The following is a 20,520-nucleotide window of genomic DNA, read 5'->3' on the forward strand; positions in this document are numbered from 1 at the left end:
CTAGTTATCCGACGGCCTCCTTCCAACTCAGGTAAAAAGATGCGAAGGACCAGGAAACAACCATTTCTTGAAGAGGACATGAGAGTGATCAAAACAACAGTCTCTTCATAAAGGAGAAGTCCAAGAGCTTCCGTTTATAAGCAAGTTTTCCTGGAAACAAGTACTTATAAGTTATCTTTGAAATCAACAACAAACTCCTATAGTGGATAAGACAAACCAGCCAACAAATCACAGCTGACAAGCAACCTGATCAAAGGACAAAGGGGCTCCTAAATGATGCACTGTGACCTGGACATGGAAAAACAGCAAACTCTTCCCAGAGATGTCAATTCCTGGGTGCGGCTTTGCAAATGAAACTTGAAAGTCTGTTTTGGAGACTCTGTTTCTCCTTTAAGAAGACGGAAAGATAAAAGCTTCACCTGAAAACAAAACAAAACAACAACAACAAAAAACCAAAGACACCTGAGGGGAGATGGGCCATTTATGTTCTGTGTGTATCTGTAATGAGCTGCAGTCTGGGTTCCCTGCCATTTCAACAAGAAAGGACATGGTCAGTCAGAGACCAGTATGCTAACAACACTGGAGTCTGAGACCAGAGGCAGAGTTGCTGTGTCCGCTCGTTGCCTTTGCTCTGATGGCTCCCAGATGTCTACCCTGGACACAAGGGGCCCATGCTGGACAGTACCTTTGGATCAAGGCCAACACTCCAAAACAGCTACATTAAACACACACGCACACGCGCGCACACCCTGATATACAAATTCTACTGCTGAGGCACCAGCAGGCCCATCTTTAGAAACAGCAAACATTTCATGAAAGAAGAACCCCCTCCTACCCCAAACACAAAGTTCAGAAGCTCTAAGAAAATTCAGGAGCTGTATCACTTCTTGGGCTAATGAGAATGATGTGGGGTAGTCAAGATTCAACTAGAGAATGCTAGTGAAGTGTGTCTGAATGCATACCTGTGTGTGAGTGTCCCGAATGGAAGAGGACCATATCAGGAACTTGATGACTTGACCTACCTCATTTGTTTTCTAACTAGATTAGACTTGTATTGTAAACCAGGAGTCGCTCTGAGAATCAAATATCTCCTAGAAGCTCAATAAGCTGCTAATTCTTGCCAATTGGTAAGCACTCCCCATGTATTTGGTGGTGTAAAGACCAGACACACAGCCACCACCTTGCATTCGGCTTCTGCAGGAACAGTGCAACACACAATAGGCAATACTATCTCAAATTCCAAAACCTACTAAAAAGCTAAAACTCACTCATATCTTAACATCTGGGCTTTTAAACTGCAACTAATTTCCTTAATTTATTTTTCAAGTATGATAGACAAACTGGCTTCCATGGAGACTGGAAATTCCTGGGCAAAGCTCAATTCCTCACTCTACCCAAAGCCCTAGGAAATTTTGAGAACATGAATAGGGTCAACTGAGAGTCAAATTTCTTGTACTGCCTTGTCTTTCACTAAATTCTCAGACGTAGCTGTATAACTGGCGCTCGGCACCAGGTAAAAGAAACCACAGTTATTTGATTGCTTTTACGTGGGACTTGCTGGCCAGGACCTCTACTAGGAATGCAGGAACCAGAAGACAACTCCTTTCTCTTTGCTTCAGTGCTGCACACACCTAACCAAAGCAGCTGGAAAGACCAAACAATGAGTAGTGTTCATGGAGAAGGCAGGAGAGGAAGGCAAAAGCAAAGACTCAAGGCCATAAATTCTCCCCTGTGAAGACCCAAGTCCCATGCTGGTTTCAATATCCAGTGAACCAGCAGCCTGGGGGTTGCTACTCCCAACCCAAAGGATGAAGCAAAATGGCATCAAGCCACTCAGCCCACATCTCAAAGAACCCAACGTACCGAGAAGTTTGGGGAAGACTGAGGGGCACTGATTTAAAAGCTTATTGCTAACCTTATTTAAACCTCAACTGTGTTTTAAAACAAATGCTCAAACCACTCAGAAATATTTTTATTTCCTCTAGGTTGTAAATTGGGCAAGTCTATTGTTTGCTCCCTTACTGCCTACACATTTAGACACATGATCAATCCTAGGGCTGACCAGGGCTCCGGGGGTCTGGTTGACAATGGTCTCCCCCAGGGCAGCCAAGAGGGCTGGCTGCTCATGGCCCCAGGCTGTCATTTAGCACATTAGTGCTCCATGACCTAGCACCACTTATTACTCCATAGAAAGACAATGACACAAAAACGCCTGACTTCTTATCCTTTTCATTAGGAGTAGGAGTCTAAACTCCTATTGTCTTATGACGGTAAACTCTTAATTATGCATGGTAATATGAGCAAAGAGGCAGAGAATTAACCCAAAAAGGCACTCTACAAATCATTTAATTGGTTTAGAAATACATTATGATTTTTTTGTCACCATGCCTTCGGGGAGCTTACGAGGGTTTTCTCTTTTTTTTTCGCCAGACATATCTGTTCTTTTATTGAAAGTCTGTTCCAGGCCAGGAAACATGCAAAGGAACTCACAGACTAGAGGGAAAAGTTGTGCACGAACACATACGTCCAGCTCACCCAGCAAGCAAGTGTGCAGTGTGAGCAGAGAGGCAGTGATTGGTTCTGCTGTAAAGCCAGGGGAAAGGCTAGGCCCCAAAAAGCCTCCCGCTGAAACAGTCTGATAACTAACATATGAAATTTGGGCTGGGTCTTAAATGAGGAAAAAGAATCCTAAAGGACCAAATCACATGGATCGGAGAAGGGAACCCCACTCAAAGAAAAGAATGTTGGTAATGAGAAGACCAGCAACGCCCAGGAGAAAGCCAGCCAAGAAACACCTTCGCCCCGCAATTCCCAGCAGGGGCAGGGGACCACTTCATAGCTTTCTTACAGGAAATGTCGCCCTACATATAAGGATTTTCTTTTTAACGAATGAGAACTTTGGGTGGTTATCAGAGCGCATCACCATGGCTAGTTTGCCTACACCCCACCTGAGCCTGAGCGGGTCCTTACCTGTCTGCGTGCTCTTTAACAAGAGGCAAAAACCGCAAGCCAGCTGTGAATTCAAGAGTCTGCTTCCCAGTTGACCTGAAAAACAACAGGAAAGGGCCCTTTTTGTTTATTTGGAACAAGCAGTCTTTTAATGCTCCCAGGAAAGACCTGCGGACCATGCCTAGGTCTCCTTGGTCTCAAAGCAGAAAGTCTGGTGGTGGGGGAGGGGTTGGGTCAGGGAGACGGGTTAGAATCCCAGTGTTGGAACTCAGTGACAGGGTAACCGGAAGCCAGATACTTCACCTACCTTTGCCTCGGTTTCCTCCCCTGCAGTATCCTTCTCACAGAACAACCATGCCACAGAACAACCAGCCGAAAGTCACATGACTGAACATGGGATGGGTTCGCTGCCCTCTGGGAGCTTACAATCCAGAGAGACAGAGAAAGAAATAGGCAGTATCAGGACCCTGATGCAGCTGACAGGAGCCGAGTGAGAAAAATACAAGGTGATGTGAAGCCTTTACAGAAGCCCTAGCTGGTCCCAGAGGGGTCAAAGGAAGCTCGCCAGAGCCAGTGATGGCCAAGCCGAGGTCTGACAAGCAGGAGTTGGCCGGACTAAGAGGACCAGCAAATAGCCTGCCAGGCAGAGGCACCAGCAAAATGGGATGCCCTGGAAGCAAGAAGAATATAGTAAGTCCACCCAAGAAAGGGGTTAATGACCACCGGCGTATTCCCGGGGCCAGAGGAAAACTGGCAAGACACGAAGCTATAAAGGGAAGGAATCACAAAAGGCCTTGCCGCCATTTTAGGAGGGTTTGGACTTTACCTTAAGGCCACTGGCAAGCCTATGAAGGGTCTCACAGAGGAGAGCAGCACGGTCCAGGAGCACCACAGAAAAGATGGTATTAGAAGGAGGTAATGACAGTCCGACTCAGCTACCCCAAATGCCACGTGCCTGCTCTGCGTGAAGAGAGAAGGCTCTAGGTCTGGGGCCCCTCTGGCACTCCAGGGAACCACTGCTTCCCCATTACTGGCTCCTCCAGCACTGGGCAATTCCCCACAGGCAGACACCCCACTGGGACCGGAGCCTGCCTGTCCCAACACACCCTCCAGAAGGTCGAGGAGTGCCTGGTGTCACTGTGGCTCTCAAAGTGTGGTCCCCAGAGCAGCAGCATCAGCAACTGGAAATGTGTTAGAAATACAAATTCTCAGCCCACCCCAGATCTAGCAACTCAGAATCTCTGAGGGTGGAGCCCAGCCATGTGTGTTATTAAAAGCCCTCCAGGTGACCCAGATGCTCCCTAAAGGCAGTAAGCACTAAATGGGGGCAGTGCCAGGAGCGGGGGTGGGGGAGAGTACAGGGTAGGGAAGAGCTGGCCTAGCCTACTCCCTATGACATCCATTTTTGTTTACAAGAAAATGCACGACCTTGTTGATGCTCCGAATCCCTCCTAGCCCTGCAGCCGGACGGGTAGAGAGCCCAGGGACCATGGCTGCAGGAGGATTTCATTTCCCCAAGAAATGCCACATCCCCTTCTGCAGGCTCAATTGCTTCGGGGCAGGGAAAGGGAACTCCAGCTTCAGGAAAGTGGACGCACACTTCCCTTTCTTATTCATTTATTCATTCATTCATTTTTATTTTTTTTAAGATTTTTTATTTTTAAGTAATCTCTGCACCCAACATGAGGCTCAAACTCACGACCCCAAGATCAAGAGTTGCACGCGCTTCCAACTGGGCCAGCCGGGCACCCCTCATTCATTCATTTTTAAATATGGAATGCTTCACAAATTTGTCTGTCATCCTTGCGCCAGGGTCGGGCCAATCTCTGCATCGTGCCAATTCTAGTGTGTGAGCCGCCGAAGCGAGCACACATTTCTCCTCTCAGACAATGCCTCTCCTCCCACCTAGATATAAAATCTGACCACTCGAGAAAAGAAACGGGCCAACCAGAAAGCTCCGTGTGGTTTTATGAGAGGGTCAAGTTTCTTCCTGGAGTGTGGAGCACCCTCTGTGGTTACAGAGATGCCAAGGCCCAGGAGCATCAAGTAATTCGGGGTTGAGAATAGCTCAATTCAGCTGCCTCTCTCTTTGAATATCTATCTTCTCTCTCTAAGAAAGAAAAGATTGCCCCTCCCCCCCAACAAAAAAGTATATTTCTGTAAGGAGCTGGCAAATCCTCACATTCTTATGTTTCTTGCTTTTCTTTACAAAAGGGGAAAAATGGGGTCCAAAACATAAAAACAGTATTCGGATCATGGTGATACACTGCATGCCCCAACCACACTCAGCTTCCAGAGTCTGCCCCTCTTGGCCACGCCACAGCGAGGATGACTGAGCTACAGGATCTCCTAGCAGGTCAAGCAAACACATGTGGACCAGGGGCACAAGCAATGCTCCAGAAATCCCTAGCGCCTTCCCTAGACTGCACCCTAAGCCCGCACACCCCAGCTCTCCAGCCTCCTCACCTGCTCTGGGCATGTGGTGCCCACACCTTCTAAAGGCCTCTTACACATCCCACGTGGCCTCTCCACCCAGCACTGCACACCTCACTACCCACAAGAAAGGTAACGACTGTTCTGCGATCTCCCCTACCAGACTGTCAGCTCCCTGAGGGGCTCAATAAGCTTGTGTTGAATAAATGACTGAACACACAGACATACAGATTCACCTAGAATAAGAATAATCAGGCCTCGATTCATCCCCTTACCTTCTCTAGCCCAAACAGGTAAAATGACTTGTCCAAGGTCACAGAGCAAGCTCATGGTCACACCACAGGAGGCAGTATAGACGGTTCTCAATGCTTTCCAACATTCACAGGCTGTGTGTTCCCACCTTTCCTGGGTACCAGGAAACCAGTACCCCTTGAAGACAAAAGTATTTGATCTGTAATAGAATGGATTCATTTTCTGTGTGTTTTATCTCAAGACCTTGCCCAAGAGCATGAAGGAACATCTTGTGAATCTTGCAATTAGGGACACTAAGCCCAATCTAAAGACAGAGCAGGGACTCTGAGGGTAGCAGGGGCAAGAAATGGCCATCAGTGAGGGTGTGGATTGGTCTTCCTAAAAGTTTCCGGAGTTCTGGTCCCTGGGATGTACTTCTGTATCACTTCTCTTATCAGTTCAGGCTTACTCAGCCAGCAAGGGCAAATGTAATCTCCTAACCCATCATCATACTATTCTAAAAACACACTGTACCACTCAAACAAGCTTTGGCTGTGGTAATAGGATGTCCAAGTTCAGAGTTCAGCCACCAGCTATAAACTATTCTTTGCAAATGAGGGAGAGAAAGCAGGCACTAATGCACACTTTCTAGGTGGCATGGGGTCTCAGAAGAGTCAAGCCCTTCTCAAAATGGACTGGGAAAAAGCCTCTACATAGACGAAGGTCTCTCCCACTGGCCAAGTTCACCTGTTAAGCAGATACAGAAACTGAATCATTTCCCAAGCTTTTCTCTCAAAACTAAAGACTTTTAAAAAAGAGCAAAATAATCCCAACTACATTTATGATGTTTAATCTTAATTTTCTTATATAAATCGCCTGGCTTTTCATTACAACTGGTCAAGTATATGTGAAATATGCCACACACATCGTGAAGACTCTCTGAGTCCCTATAACACAGCATGCGTATGCGCACACACACAGTGAACAAGAACCAGTTCTGCCCAGTGCCCTCCCAGCTCGCCCTGGCTCCTGGTGAGCTGCCCCACATACCTGCTGTCTCTAGCTATCCCCTGCGGCACTGCTCTCCTTGTCCAGGACCCACACTTCACCCCATCAAGTCAGAGTCCACTATCTTCATACCCTGATCTTAGCTAACTGCTTTTGAGAAGCATTTTACGAAATTATTCCTGTGAATGTATAAATAAGAAATGTATTCTCTGTCTTATAGATGTTTACATGTTGAAGAAGAGGTTTAGAGTTTTTCACCCAAATATCTCTAATGATAGAATTTTAGGCACAACAGTTAAGTGAATTCAACTTATTTTTTAATTTTTAATAGATCAGTTTGTGACTCCCACTCAGCAGTTCCTAAGGACTTCGATGCTGTCATACATAATTTGAGACATAGCAGGAATCTTCTTCATCTCATGACCATCGTTAACACCACCCCTACAGGGATCTCCTTGCCAGATATTACAGGTGTACCAGTCAAGAAATCACTAATCATAAAGGTTCAAATAACCACAGATCTCTGGCATAAAGTCTGCTTCTACTGTAGCTTCTGATGGAAATGTGTCAGAATCACCAGGGAAGAAGCCCTTTCTCCACCCCTCCAATACCAACCAACACACAAGCCATTTCCTACTATATCTGCTTCCTAAACTGACTTGGTATCTAGGGTGGGGCTGAGATGGACCCTGAATTTGTAGAGAGGAAGGTCAATGTTGATATAACAGTATGGAAAGCCCAACTCCTCAATCTGTCAGTTCATCTGGATCAGAACCAAACTGGTCTGTGGAGGATGAGGGGCCCTTCCTCATCCATTTCTAGTCAGCATTCTACTTAGAAAGGGGACACTCATTATCCCCAGCTGTCTGTCTAAACCAAAGTGGGAGAGGGTGTGGGAAAAGTCAGCTGCAGGACATTCCTTAGACTTCTCCATAGAGGTCCAAAGCTTAGAGCCCAGTATTTCCAAGAATGCCCAAAAGCACTTAATAGTCAGTGTCTATAAAACCTTCCTAAAAATAACAGCTTCACAGAACTGATGTCTTACATTTTTGAAAAAGGACTCTGATTTGGTCCCATCCAAGATAAGGGCCTCTCTGTAAGAATGAAAGCATGTGTCAAGATAAAAATTAAAGTGATTCCATGGGGACAGAAACCAGTACCCAAGAGGCCAAGAAAAGAACATGTAAGGGCGTCCCTCAGACATGGTCAACACTGTAGGTTCAGATAGATGGGTTTCTAAATCAATGTTTCTCTACATTGGTGTTTCTAGAACCTGTCGGACCATAAGAACTACCTAGAAGCTTTGTTTAAAAAAATACAGATCCCCAGAACCCTCTCCAGTCTTATAAAGTCAAAACCTCAGAGGAGGGGTCTGTGCCTAAACTACATTAGAAGCAGGCTTCGTGCCAGAGGGAGAGGCAGACTCCCCACCAACCAGGGAGCCGATGTGGGGCTCCATCCCAGGACCCTGGGATCATGACCTGAGCCGAAGGCAGACGCTTAACCAACTGAGCCACCCAGGGACCCCTAGTTAGAGCCTTCTTTATCTAGTTAAAATTATGAAGTATAGGGGCACTGAGTGGCTCAGTCTGTTAAGCAGCTGACTCTTGGTTCCTGCTCAGGTCATGATCTCATGGGTGGTGAGATCAAGTCCTGTCAAGGGCTCCGCACTCAGCAGGGAGTCTGCTTGAAGATTCTCTCCCTTTGCCCCTGTCCCAATGTGTGGGTACACATGGGCATGGACACGTGCGTGCTTGCTTTCTCTCGTGCTCTCTCTTGGATAAATAAATAAGTCTTTAAAAAATAAATGAAATTAAATTATGGAGTACAGTCACCATTGTATTGAGGCAATCAATTTAACTAAAACTTAGCAAAAACAAAACCTGCCATTTAGGTTTATCATATCCCACCTAAAAAGAAGACCCTCTAGAACCTCCCTGCCCTAAGGACTAAAGGTTAACACTACACAGCTGCTCCTGGTGGTCATTACAGACCCTAATGGAAGTGACGAGGCTGAGGGCCCTCAGTCTCATCCCAACAGAGACCAGCCCTAAATGGAAGGCAACCATTCCAAAGTCAGACTCCACAGGTGCCTCCTGGTTGTCAGACTTTACAGGTTTCAGCCTCCAGCTGACTAGTTCATAGTCTTATTCATGTCCCAGCTTTGTGTAAGGCTGGCTACTCAAAGTGTTTTCCACAGAACCACCAGCCTCAGTGTGGCAGGAAACTTGTAGAAATACAGAATCCCAGGCTCCACCCAGGCCTGCTGAAGCAGAATCTGCATTGTAACAAGATCCAGGTAATTCTTGTGCACACTGAAGTTTGAGTGTGCCAATGTGAGACTTTTACGCCCACCTGTGGAACACCCAGGCCATCAGCTTACCCACAAATGCTCCAGACTCTCAGAGGCCTTCTTCCCTCACACTCTTGTCAGTCTTGGTTAGTTCTGGGACCAAATCACCATCAGGAGGGTACAAAACTAGCTGATAATTCAAAGCCCAACTTTTACGGAGTTAGAAAGAGGCAATAGGTACTGATAATCTCCTACATTCTCACCTCGCTCTTATATTCCTTAGAAGGCTGAAATACGGACCCCATGACCATAAATCAATAGAGACAATCCAAAGTCAAACAATACCATGGAACGCTGGCTCTCTTGGTTCCAACACAGTGTTAATGAGGGCAAGGTCACAAGTATGATTAGCTTCCTTTGTTCGTTGGCACAGACTCCAACCCTCAACTCTCTGGCTGCCTACAAAGGCTGACACACCCCTGGTTACTAAGAGGACTCAGAAGAATGACAAGGGGAGGCTTAACAGAGCGGCACCAGTAAGTAACTCAAAGAACTTCCATGACTGATGAGCAGAATGTGTCGAGGAACACAACACGCAGCCTGAGGGATGGCTGACATGACAGATGACCAGGTCAGAATTCAAAATTATCTGGACATTTTGACGGGAACTCCCATGGTCAAAAATTTTTAAAAAACTCACACACACATATAAGCAAGAGGAAATCTAACCTGGCGCTTCTCATTTTAAAATGTTTTAAAAACATGCCAGTTGTGTTGACTAAAGTAGCTGCCGAGAAAGCTCACGTCGTCTTAGGGTCCATGAGTCCAGTTTCCGGACCAAGGGAAGCAGCGGTCCATCTGCAACAAAGCTCATCAGACTATCCTCACCAGTCCCCCAGCCACCTGTCCACACAGGTGAATACACAGCCTGTCACACTTTTTCATCACCACCACCACTTGGGTTCTTATAATTAAGTGTGGCCTCTTTCCCTGGCTACAGCTCTTTTAGGCTTCGGGTTATAGTTAAAAACATTCCACATATCGGCTTAGCTCCCTTTGATGCTGTCCTTTCTTTACTAATAGAGAAAAAAATAGACCTCAGCACAAACTGGAAAAAACACATACGCAGACCAGACAACCTAAGCACACTCATTTACCGAAAGGATTCAGATCAAAAAGACCTACAGTCACCTGTTTAAGCCAGTGCACTATGCTACACAGAACAGCATAAATCCATGCGGAATTAGTAATTAGGTTGGCAAATGATGAGCTCCCAATACAGAAGAACCTTGAAAGGACTACTATAAAAATGAGCAAATGACAGAGTACAAGTATCTGTTTAGACATACTTCTCTATGTAGGATCATCTAGACAGCCATTTAAAAAATTGGATGGGATTTTAGACTGTTTTTAAAGTTGTGACCCATGTTTTTCTTAAGTCTATATTGAATACACAAGTAGTAGTCATTTATGAAGACAAAAAGACTGCTTACTGGTAAGTTTGCAGTTCCCAGACTATCCAATCCATTATTTTTAATTTCAGAAAATTTGGTCTCTATGGGCAACAGAAAAAAGAAAGTTTTAAAATCTTAAGAGGTTAATTTGCCCTGACTAAGTGTATGCCATGCACCACTTACCTAAGCATTAAATGAAGCTACTGTCCACACAGTTACAACCATCCTTAAACAACTGGCTAACTGCCTGAAAACTGGAAAACAACATGTGAAATTCAGCCCAACTGCAGCCTGCCCCAGGAGAAAGGAAGCTTGAACTCCAGGTGCCCTTGACAACACAGCTCAGTGTGGAAAGAAAGAAAATGCTGAACAATAGAATCAGTAGAGGAAAAAGAGCCCCTCTAATTTTCCAGGCATGTGGAGAGGTTGCTGCTAAAGGGATATTTAAGATCTCACTGCTGGTGTGGGTTCTAATGAACACTGAAACAATTTTTACCAAGAAAGAAACCTAACATATCAGTATAGTACATATTTAAATGAGTACTTAACAGATTTAATTCAAGAGTTCTTACCAATCAGAAAGACATTTATACGCTTAGCTATAAAAGTGAAACACCTCTCAAATCACATTTACATGTTTATGAAACCATAGAAAATATAGGGTAAGGAGTGAGTGGGTTCTTGCCTATAGTTCAGAGGAAGCTGCCCCACTCTGGCTGTGGGTCACAGCTCCCAATCCTGGTTGTATTTCCAGCCTCCCATTATGAGCAACTATGTTTACAACAAATAGGAATTGCAATTCTCTTTTAAAGCAGAAACCTGCTTTATAATGGATGCACCACAGATTTAAGGAGATGTACAGTGTTGTGGCCAAAACCATTTGCGTGGCGCGCGCGCACACACACACACACACACACACACACAAACCCACCAATTGTTTTGCTCTGATTTTAAAAGTAACATGCTATTTACAGAAAATCTGAAAAATACGAAAATAAAGAAAATAACTAGTCACTTGAAATCACACTAGCCCAACATGAAGAGTTAAAAGTTTAGTCTCCATCCTTCCAGTCTGTCTATGGCTACCAGCTTTCCCCTTCAACGGCAACCCAGTTAAGCAAGCAAGGGTGAGGGGAGGTGTCCCTGCTGGTTCCACAGCCTGACAATGGCCCGTAACCCCCTCTGGTCTTACCCTAGATCCACAGCAGTAAGGGCACTCACACTGTGCACAAATCAGATAGCATGCCTGCAATTTAACAAGCATTCACTGGGGTCTATTTTGCACACTTTTAATTATTCCACGAATGAATGAAATTCAAATTAACAGCAAGAGCCCTCGAGGGCCATATGGTAACTTCATAAAAAAAGGCAGATAAGCCTCTTTTTCGTGGACATGAAAACATAAGTTAATTTTCCCAGTACAAGTTCTCAAGGCACCTACAGATTCGGAGCCTCCGTCCTGTCTTGTAGATGGCTGCCTTCTCACCGCATCCTCACACAGAGGTCTCTCTAAGGGGAGAAAATTAGTGTTGGGAGAAAGGGTGTAGGGGAGCAACTGGTAATAGAGACCTGGGAACCACAAACGTGTGCAGCTCCTGTCCAGCCATCCAGGGATCCCTGCAAGTCTGTGCACATGGAGGATGAGAGATATTCAGCCCACACCAGAATATCCTTAGTTCCACAAACAGGGAGTGCTTTATTTATGTATTTGTTTATTTATTTATTTTCATTTGAGACAGAGATACAGAGAGAGAGCAGAGAGCATGAGCAGGGGGAGAGGCAGAGGGAGAGGGAGAAGCAGGCTCCCCGCTGAGCCAGGAGCCCAACATGGGGCTCGATCCCAGGACCCTGGGATCATGACCTGAGCCGAAGGCAGACGCTCAACCGACTGAGCCACCCAGGCGCCCTGCCCTGCGAGTGCTCTTTTTTAAAGGCCCCATATTTACCGTTATAACATCCTAGCTTCATACACTAGCCTGGGCTGCAAATCCCCAATGTATTACCCCGAAGTGGCCAAAAGCCAGGAAACCTGGTGACACCTCGTGAACTACTCTCTGTCCATACAGAAGACACAAGAACAGCTTTTATCGCTAATGTCACCTTGAGGTGTTACACATTATTTGCTATGGACCCGCTGAAACCCTCAACATTCTTCATTCAAATACCATAACTGACTACAGAATTCGGTAGAAACCATGTGCAGAGCTTAAAAGCTAGTTGGGCTGCACTGTCCTAAATGGAACCTCAAAAATTCTCCCAACACCTCAGAAGTCTTACTTAATTTTGACTAAAATATTTTTTAAATAGTCTCCAAAACACCACTTAATCAACAAATGTGGGATTAAATCCAAATCAGAACAAACCCACAGGAGGAAAAGTCAAAATACAGTGAGGTTCTCCTTTCTTACCTGGAAAGTCTCAAAGTCATAGTTGGGTACTTGCTCTTGACCTAGCTGAAGGTATTACAGTTTAACTAAGAAAACATGCAGGTAACATACCTCTTTAACTGTACTTGGTATTTTATAGATGCACACAAAACTACTTTAGTAAGTAAAGGTCATCTTAAATTTTCTGAAATACAACACACACCTGTACAATAGCCAGTTCGAGCTGCTATAACAAAATACCATAGACTGGGTGACTTAAACAGCATTTCTTTCTCACTGTTCTAGAGGTTTTGAGTCCAAGATCAAGGCACTGTCAGGTTTGGTTTCTGGTGAGAATCCTCTTCCAGGTTTGCAGATGGCAGCCTTCTCTCTGTGGCGGGCTCTGGTCTCCCTTTCTCATCTCCTAAGGACACTAATCCCATCATGGGAACTCCACCCTCACGACCTCATCCAAACCTAATCACCTCCCAAACCCCACCTCCAGGTACTTGCGCACTGGGGATCAGAGTTTGCACGGATGAATTTTGGGGTGCGTGCGTGTGTGTGTGTGTGTGTGTTGGGGGGTGGTAATCAATTTCACCAGTTATACATCCTAGCTATTAAATATGTTCAGAGCCCTTCTACATATATTCCTCTCAATGATTTCAGGTCAAAATAATATAAACAGATCCACCATATCTGTAAAATAATACCAGTAAGAGACTGGTCATTTAAGGCCAAGGTCAGGGGCTTGACTATCCCCAGTTAGGCCTGTTGAAAGGATAAAAGGGGAAAATTCAGTTACAAGGACACCAATTAACTCTTACCCTGAGCACTATTTAGTAAATCTCAACCAACCAGGCAACCACTTGCCACTACTATAAAAATAACTCCCTCTTTCATCTCTAGCTCCAGACCTCTGTTCCTGCCTGTGTCTCTAGCTCTCTGCTGGGCTTCTCTCCCTGGAAGGCTCACAGTGCAGTCCGGGATTCCACTGAGCTCATTAGTCCTCACCGTCTTCTCAATCTGAGGATCCCCACAGCTGCTTACCTCAGCGAATGGTGCTATGACTGGTCACCCTGGACTCTGTCTCACTAAGTGCCCACACCCAAAAGATGACCAAGGAAGTGTGACCAGTCTCTCCTGGCCTCCCCCTTTCTCTCCCCTTCTCCTTCTCCAAGTCCCTCACGGATTCCTGCACTAGCCTCCCAACTCACTTTCTGTCCCCATTTTGGTGTCCTTGTCACCCAGCCCACGTCACGGCCACCAAGTTCTTTCTAAAGCACAATAAAGCAAGACAATTACCTGCTGCAAATTCTCCATCATTTAGCCAGTTTTGGAGATGAGGTTCAGCTTCCTCAGCTCAGCACCCAACCCCAGCACCCTCAGGGCCTTCCCTACACAACCTTGCCTCCAGTCCACACAACTATCAGAGCCCTGACTGCCTTACACCTTTGCAAGCCTCCTAGATTCCAAACATGCAATTATTATTGCATAATGTATGTTATTTTAAAAGTGATGAAAAAGAAAACCTAGAAGGTGCATGAGGAGCCAAGTATCCACCTTTCTTTATTCCTTCATTCATGCCTTATACAGCGTGAGAGCGAGAAGTGTTTCAAGTGCCACACCAGATTCTTCCCTGGACACATCTGGGTTTTATAAGCTGATGATCAAAACTGACCTTTAATTCCTTCTTTGCCTTTCTAAGGCTGAGAAATCTCACCTCTGAGGGGGGGAAAAAAAAAACTGTCTTCATGGCATGTGACTGCTGGTTCTACTCACCCACTGCGCAAACTGGACACAGCCTTTTATAAAGCATGGGGAAAAGAAGAGCCCCCTCTTTCTCCCTATCCCTACAGAGAACCCACAGGACTGGCAGCCCGTCACTACCCGCGGTCAGATCACTCCCTCGGAGCAGGCAGGCTTGTGGGAGGGAAGCACACCCAGCCAGCACTCTGCTCTCCCAGCACAAGCTCTTCTAAAGCAAAAAAAGGAGCTTCCCGGGTTTATGGAGGTCCTTCGCACAGTTTGCTTCGCCAACTAGAATGTGTACACTGTGAGAGAAGAGGCCTGCTCTTGGTTCTTGCTGTGTTACCAGAGGCCAGAGCAGAGCCTAGCCCATGGGACAGGGTTCATAGGTATTTGCTGAATGACAGAATAAAAAAAAGGACGAATGAGCAACGAGGCAGTCCTCCCCAATTATAAGAGCCATATACAGCATAATTCCCCTGCTCAAGAAATAGTGTTTGGCTAAGAATGCCTTTTGTTCACTTTGTGTTAGGTACCACCTTAATAAAAACTGGGCAGTGTATCATTAACCCCAAAGTATACTTTAAAGTTGCTTTTCGGAAAAAATTCTGGAGATTAGATATTTACTTATTGCTTGTATCTTTCCAAGAGCAGTAAGCATTGAGTAAAATGTTGCCTTTAGGATTCCCCAAGAGGCATGCACTTTGTCCAACCACTAAAGTTCTTTTGTTCCCCCCACCCCAAACAAAATTTGGATATTTACTTTCATGGGACTGGAAACGTGAGAACCTGCCATCACAGGGTCAGTGAGGCCTGGAATTGCAAGCCATACCTGCGCTGTTGCCCTCGGAGCCACGTGGAGCCTGTACTACACGCTCCCTAGAACTGGAGTCCCAGAGAAGGCTGACCAGAATGGGCCAAAAGGATGCAGCATGTAAGTTCTAGAAAGATCAAGTGTTTATGTCTGTGGGCTGCCAGAGGCAGGGGGACAGCCTCAACTCAGGGTCTGCCTCAAGCAACCACAGCTCACTTTCAATCAGGTATGCATTCCGACTCTTTGAATGGCACTGCTTTTTCCAGGGCATTTGAAATATTTGACAACCAACATTAACATTTTCTGAGCACTCAGCACGAGACACCACCCCAAGTCCTATACAAAAGTAATCCTAGTTAATCTTCAAGGTTAGTCTTTGACTTGAACTCTTACTGCCACTGAGTTATAGACACAGAAACCAAGGCTGAGAGAAATTAAATAACTTGTCCAAAGTTCAGATAGTAAGTGGCACCTCTGGGAACTCAACAGCACCAATTTGGGTCTCCTATATTTTCGCTTCCTATTTTGTCAATTCTTTGCAGTAAAGAAGTTGAGAAGCTGTACACAATGTTCATTAAAAAGGACTTCGTACTTTTCTGTATGTTGTTTTTCTGTCTTCCGCTATGGAATTTTCCTTCCTGCCCTGTCCACTATATGCAGTGAAATCTCTTTAATTCATCAGTCCACACATCTTTGTAGGCAGGTGCCATCAATTGTGAGCCCATCTGCATGGATGAACAGTATACATTCCTTTTTCCAGAAGGCACTGCTTTGCTCTCATCTACAAAGACCCTTTTTCCTTCCTAAAGACAAATGACTGGTTCATGTACCATGATTCGAATTACATTTGAGAATGTTCATCTGCAGAGTAATTATTCTTCCTAATTGGACTGCTCTAAAGACAAATGATTCTCCCTCCCCACCCCTATCATCTCCTGCAACATACCATGTCTTCTTTCCTGGCCTAAAATGTTTGCTGCACCCTTTGCAAACCACAACCAGAGACAGACACTACCTGCTCTATGTGTGACCACTTAGAAAAAATATTATTATACCATAATAGCAGTATTACTTCAAACCCCTCAACTATTTCATCAGCATCAGATTTCTGACACATATTAATAACAAACCTGTCACAGTATGACAGCAAAAAGAAATGAGGATCTTGAATTTTATTTTTTTCCTCTATCTTTAAAACATTTAATCTTCCCACTATCATGTGTTCCTTATCTCTTAAATTGTAAATGAAGTCGGTTTTTAAAAAAGACCAGGAGAAAAGAATCAGAAACACCCAGGAAAGGGCAACGCCAAAGAAATTAGCACCGATCCTCGCTTAAACCTGTTGGGGGTGGAGCTCTCAAGCGAGTGAGTGTAGGAAAAGCAAAGGGCCCATGATAAACGTTCCTTCGAACTCGGTTACTCAGGTTTAACTCTCTGGGACGAGACTCTAACCGCTCCCCTCCCCTTCGCACTCACCCCTCTTCTCCCTCTGGCTCAAACACACACTGGTCTACTGGGGCTACTTTGCGATTTCAAACAGAAGTTGTACTTTTACATGTGGGTCACGGATGGCAACCTACAAGTACGCACACAACCACGGAGAGAAAACGGGAAATACAGGAAATGGCCCGGGGGCGGGGGGGGAGTAAAGATGGGGGTGGGGGACAAGACTTTGTCTTTACTCTCATTTACTCGCATTTGCAACAGCTCACGGACTCTCCTGAAACTCAGGACCCTCCTAGATTAAGAGAAAAGTTGAACGGGATGGAAGAAAATCCTTTTGCTTTTCTCAGCTCAAAGAACACTAGACCGCTGAATGGAAGGGAAAACAGGGGGTGGGGGGAAACTTTGTGCCTAAAAACACCCAGAAACACAAACAGAGTCTTCCCCAGTCCTTTACCCCAGCCCATGGGCTCAACCATCCATCCCAGATGTGGTCTTCCCCACTCCACGCCCACCTCCTCCAGCCCGCACCCCAAATCACTGTGCTGCCCACAAAAATGCAGCCCAGATTTGAAAAGCAGCTGACGTCTGTGGCCGGCGTGACCCAACGCCACACACCAGGCCCCAAGGGTGCGACCACCGGGCGGCCCCCAAGGCGCGGTACCAAGCGCGCGGAGCTCGGCGCCGGGCTGCGCCCAAAACCGCGCGCCGCGGTGCCCGCGGGAACCACCGGTCGGAGCCCGCCAGCGGCGGCGGGAGAGCTCGGCTCGCGCTGGCTTCCCAGCAAATTGCCGTTCCAGGCACAATTTTTCCACTTCTGCTGCCGGCGGCTGCGGTGGTGAGAGGAGAAGCAGCCGCTCCCTCCCATTCCCAGCATCCGACACCCGTCCCGGTGCCGGGGACGGTCCTCTTCCCTCCCCGTGGGCTCCGGGGGCGCGGGAGCCAGGTTCCCGCCCCAGCCGCCGCGCACGCAGCCCGGGCTCCACCGGCCGCGACGGTTCCGCCGGCGCCCGGGCAGGGTGCCCCCACCGGGGCCGCCCGCACCACCTGGCCGGGGCTGCAGACTCTCCCTCCCGCAGCGCGCGCGGGGCCCGGCGACTCCAACTCACCCGGCCCCGGCTCCGCGTCTCCGGCTCCGAGCTCGCAGCCTTACCCCCGCCGGGGCTTTCCGCTACGCCTCCTCGCAGCTCGCAGCTCGCCGCTCCGGGAAGGAGGAGGAGGTGGCGAGAGGAGGGGGCGAGGGAGGGGAGAGGAGAGGGTCCCCGGGTGGGGGGAGGAGACGAGACGAGAGCGCCGACCTCGGCGGCCGCCGGCAGGGCTAGCAAGGAGGGAGGAGGGAGAGGGGCGGGGGCAGAGAAAGAAAGAGGCCGCCGAGCCTCCCTGCCCAGGACCCGGCCCCGCGTCGCTGCCCAGTCACCATCGCCGCCCCCGTCCCGCTCCCGGGCCGGGCGTTCAGGGGGAGGGGTCGGGGCCCGGGGCTCTCCCGGCGCCTCGCGCGGGGCGGGGCGGGGCGGCCGGGGGCGAGACGGGGGCGGTGGCGGGACGACGAGGCCCGGCCTCCGGAGGGGAGTGTCCTGCGGGGCCCGGGAGGCTGTTGGCGAAAGGGGATCCCCGGGAGGAGGGGCGGAGGCCCCGGGGCCTGGGAGCGGGTCACTGCGCCCGCCCGGCGGCGGCGGCGGCGCCTCCTGGAATCCTGCAGGAGGACCCCCGGGCCGCTCCGGGGAACCTTCGGGGGGCAGTTTCGGGAAAGTGTCTCAGGAGCGCCGAGAATGCTCACGGCCCGGGCAGGGAGCGGCGAAGTTGGAGTCGGGGGTGATAGGCCGGACTCCTGCCGCGGAGCGCGGGCCCTGGAGTGCCCGAAGCAGTTCCCCAGGCCCGGGCCAGAGCGGGAGAACGTGCCGCGATCCCCGGGAATCCTAAGCGGGAGGGTGGGTTGGGGCTGCCTGGACCCCCATCCTCACCTCCCTCTCCCGGAGAGGAGGTTCCAGACATAAGTTTCTTTGCCCTGTGATTCTCCAGGTGGGAAAACTGCAAGCAGTCACCGAGAATATTCAGAAACACTTGGGGTTTTGAAACATCCTCCTCTGTCCAAAATACGGTTTCAGGATGAATTCCTAAGGCACTTTAGCCGACACTCTGAAAAGGCACACCCTTCTTGTCTTTTCTTCCTGTCAGACCTGCTCCTGTCCCCAGCTTCTCTGCCTCTTGTCTGGGATACCTTTTTCCACCAGTTCCCTGAACACAGACCCTACCACTCGATTCCCGGCCTCTTCCATTGCCATAGCCACTCCCATTGATTCTTCACTTTAAGGTCTTCCCAGTTGTCCCGTCCTTTCCAAGTCCAGTGCCACCTTCCTGGTTCTCGCTGTTTGGGGACTTAATGGTTTCAGGGCTCTCTCCCCCATTCCTCGCACAGGCATCCATCTGCACATGCGAGGGTAATGGTTCTAGAACACGGCTCGGGCAGGCCACTTCCTGTTCTAAAAGCTCTGGGAGGCACTTTACCACAGAAAATTCTGAATTTAAAACTCTGTTCAAAACCACCCACTTACCCACTCCTCAGAGCCTCCCCTGCCAGCCAGGACTCCTCCCCTCCTCCCAGAAGCTTCCATACTGTATCCACTTGGGAGTTGCTGATGCTCTTTTGCCAGAACTGAAATGCTCTCTTTTATCTTCTCCCACAGCCAAATCCTACTTACATCTTCATTGAAAAGAAGCTTGAGTACAACGTTTCTTCTATAAAAGGATGTATGTGTTCTTCGCATTTTGTGAAATCATACACTAGAAATAACAAGGCTTATGGGGGAAATAGGGTTAGCAACAAAGGATTCCAAATCTTTTTTTTTTTTTAAGATTTATTTATTTATTTTAGAGAGAGAGAGTGCTCTGCACTAGTGGGGGAGAGGCAGAGGAGGAGACTCTCAAGGAGAATCGCAAGCAGACTCCCCGCTGATCTTGGAGCCAGACCTGGGGCTCAGTTTCACCACCCTGAGATCATGACCTCAGCCAAAACCACCAGTCACACCCTCAACCGATTGAGCCACCCAGGTGCCCCCAAACGACTCCAAATCTATGTAACATTGCAACTAAAACACTAACAAAAACAGTAACCATTCCAAAAAACATACTAGCAGAGTTTATGAGCCATGTTAAATTCCTAATAAATATTACAGTAAATATAAATACAGGACTTTTACCTTTAAGAAAGGATGGCGGTCACTGATGAAGGGACTGGAAGGAGAGTTGTTGGAGGCTGTTGAGTTCGGAAGATAAGCACAAAATGTACAAGAGGTGAATTCTCTCCTCACAATAAACCCTTCCAAGTTAGAACCCATGGCCAAACGAATCCAAGAGAAAGAACATAGGGTGAATGGGCATCAGGCACAGCACTGTGTATTCTCCACAAGAAGCAGCCTGCTGTGTTTTGCTGGGAACTGCTGTTACTTGGTGGTGCAAAATACTAAAGTGCTTGGGACAGTTGCTTGTGAACAAACAAAACCACCCGATTTTATGAATACCCTTTCCCTATACAGTGAGTTCATTTGTGTTACCTATATTCTCATTACAGAAACAGGCCAGAAATAGAATAAGCTGTACTTAATTCTAAGCTTAGAAAGTAGACTGTACTTCATTCCACACATGGATTGGGCACTTACTATCTGCCAGGAACTGTTTCGGGCACTGCAGATGCATCAGTGAATAAAAAGGAGCACAAAAATGTCCACCCTTGTGGACCATAGGTACCTGAACTTGGCATCACAGGATGGTATTACATATTTC

At 47.5% G+C, this 20,520-nt stretch overlaps 1 protein-coding gene and 1 non-coding gene across 10 annotated transcripts in view; both read right to left on the reverse strand.

Moving 5' to 3' along the window:
- The window catches only part of LHFPL2 (LHFPL tetraspan subfamily member 2), a 154,354-nt gene extending 136,121 nt beyond the window's left edge, over window positions 1-18,233 (reverse strand). For 6 of the 9 annotated variants that reach the window (XM_028114445.2, XM_028114442.2, XM_088023359.1 and 3 more), the window contains exons 1-2: window positions 17,850-18,233; window positions 2,971-3,045 (exon numbers count right to left, since the gene is read on the reverse strand). The gene's annotated coding sequence lies outside the window, so the exon portion shown is untranslated. Of the gene's footprint in view, window positions 1-2,970; window positions 3,046-5,657; window positions 5,809-17,849 lie in introns of those variants that run through there. The other 3 variants (XM_028114448.2, XM_088023363.1, XM_088023362.1) reach the window with 2 other exon arrangements.
- LOC114217675 (U6 spliceosomal RNA) lies at window positions 4,716-4,819 on the reverse strand. Its single transcript, XR_003611016.1, has one exon. It is a non-coding gene; the product is annotated as a U6 spliceosomal RNA (small nuclear RNA).
- Window positions 18,234-20,520: the final 2,287 nt, after the last annotated feature.

The sequence above is a fragment of the Eumetopias jubatus genome, unplaced genomic scaffold (genome assembly GCF_037043125.1).
Source record: "Eumetopias jubatus isolate StellerSeaLion01/CBP00866 unplaced genomic scaffold, mEumJub1_p1.0 scaffold_5, whole genome shotgun sequence".
Classification (NCBI taxonomy): domain Eukaryota; kingdom Metazoa; phylum Chordata; class Mammalia; order Carnivora; family Otariidae; genus Eumetopias; species Eumetopias jubatus.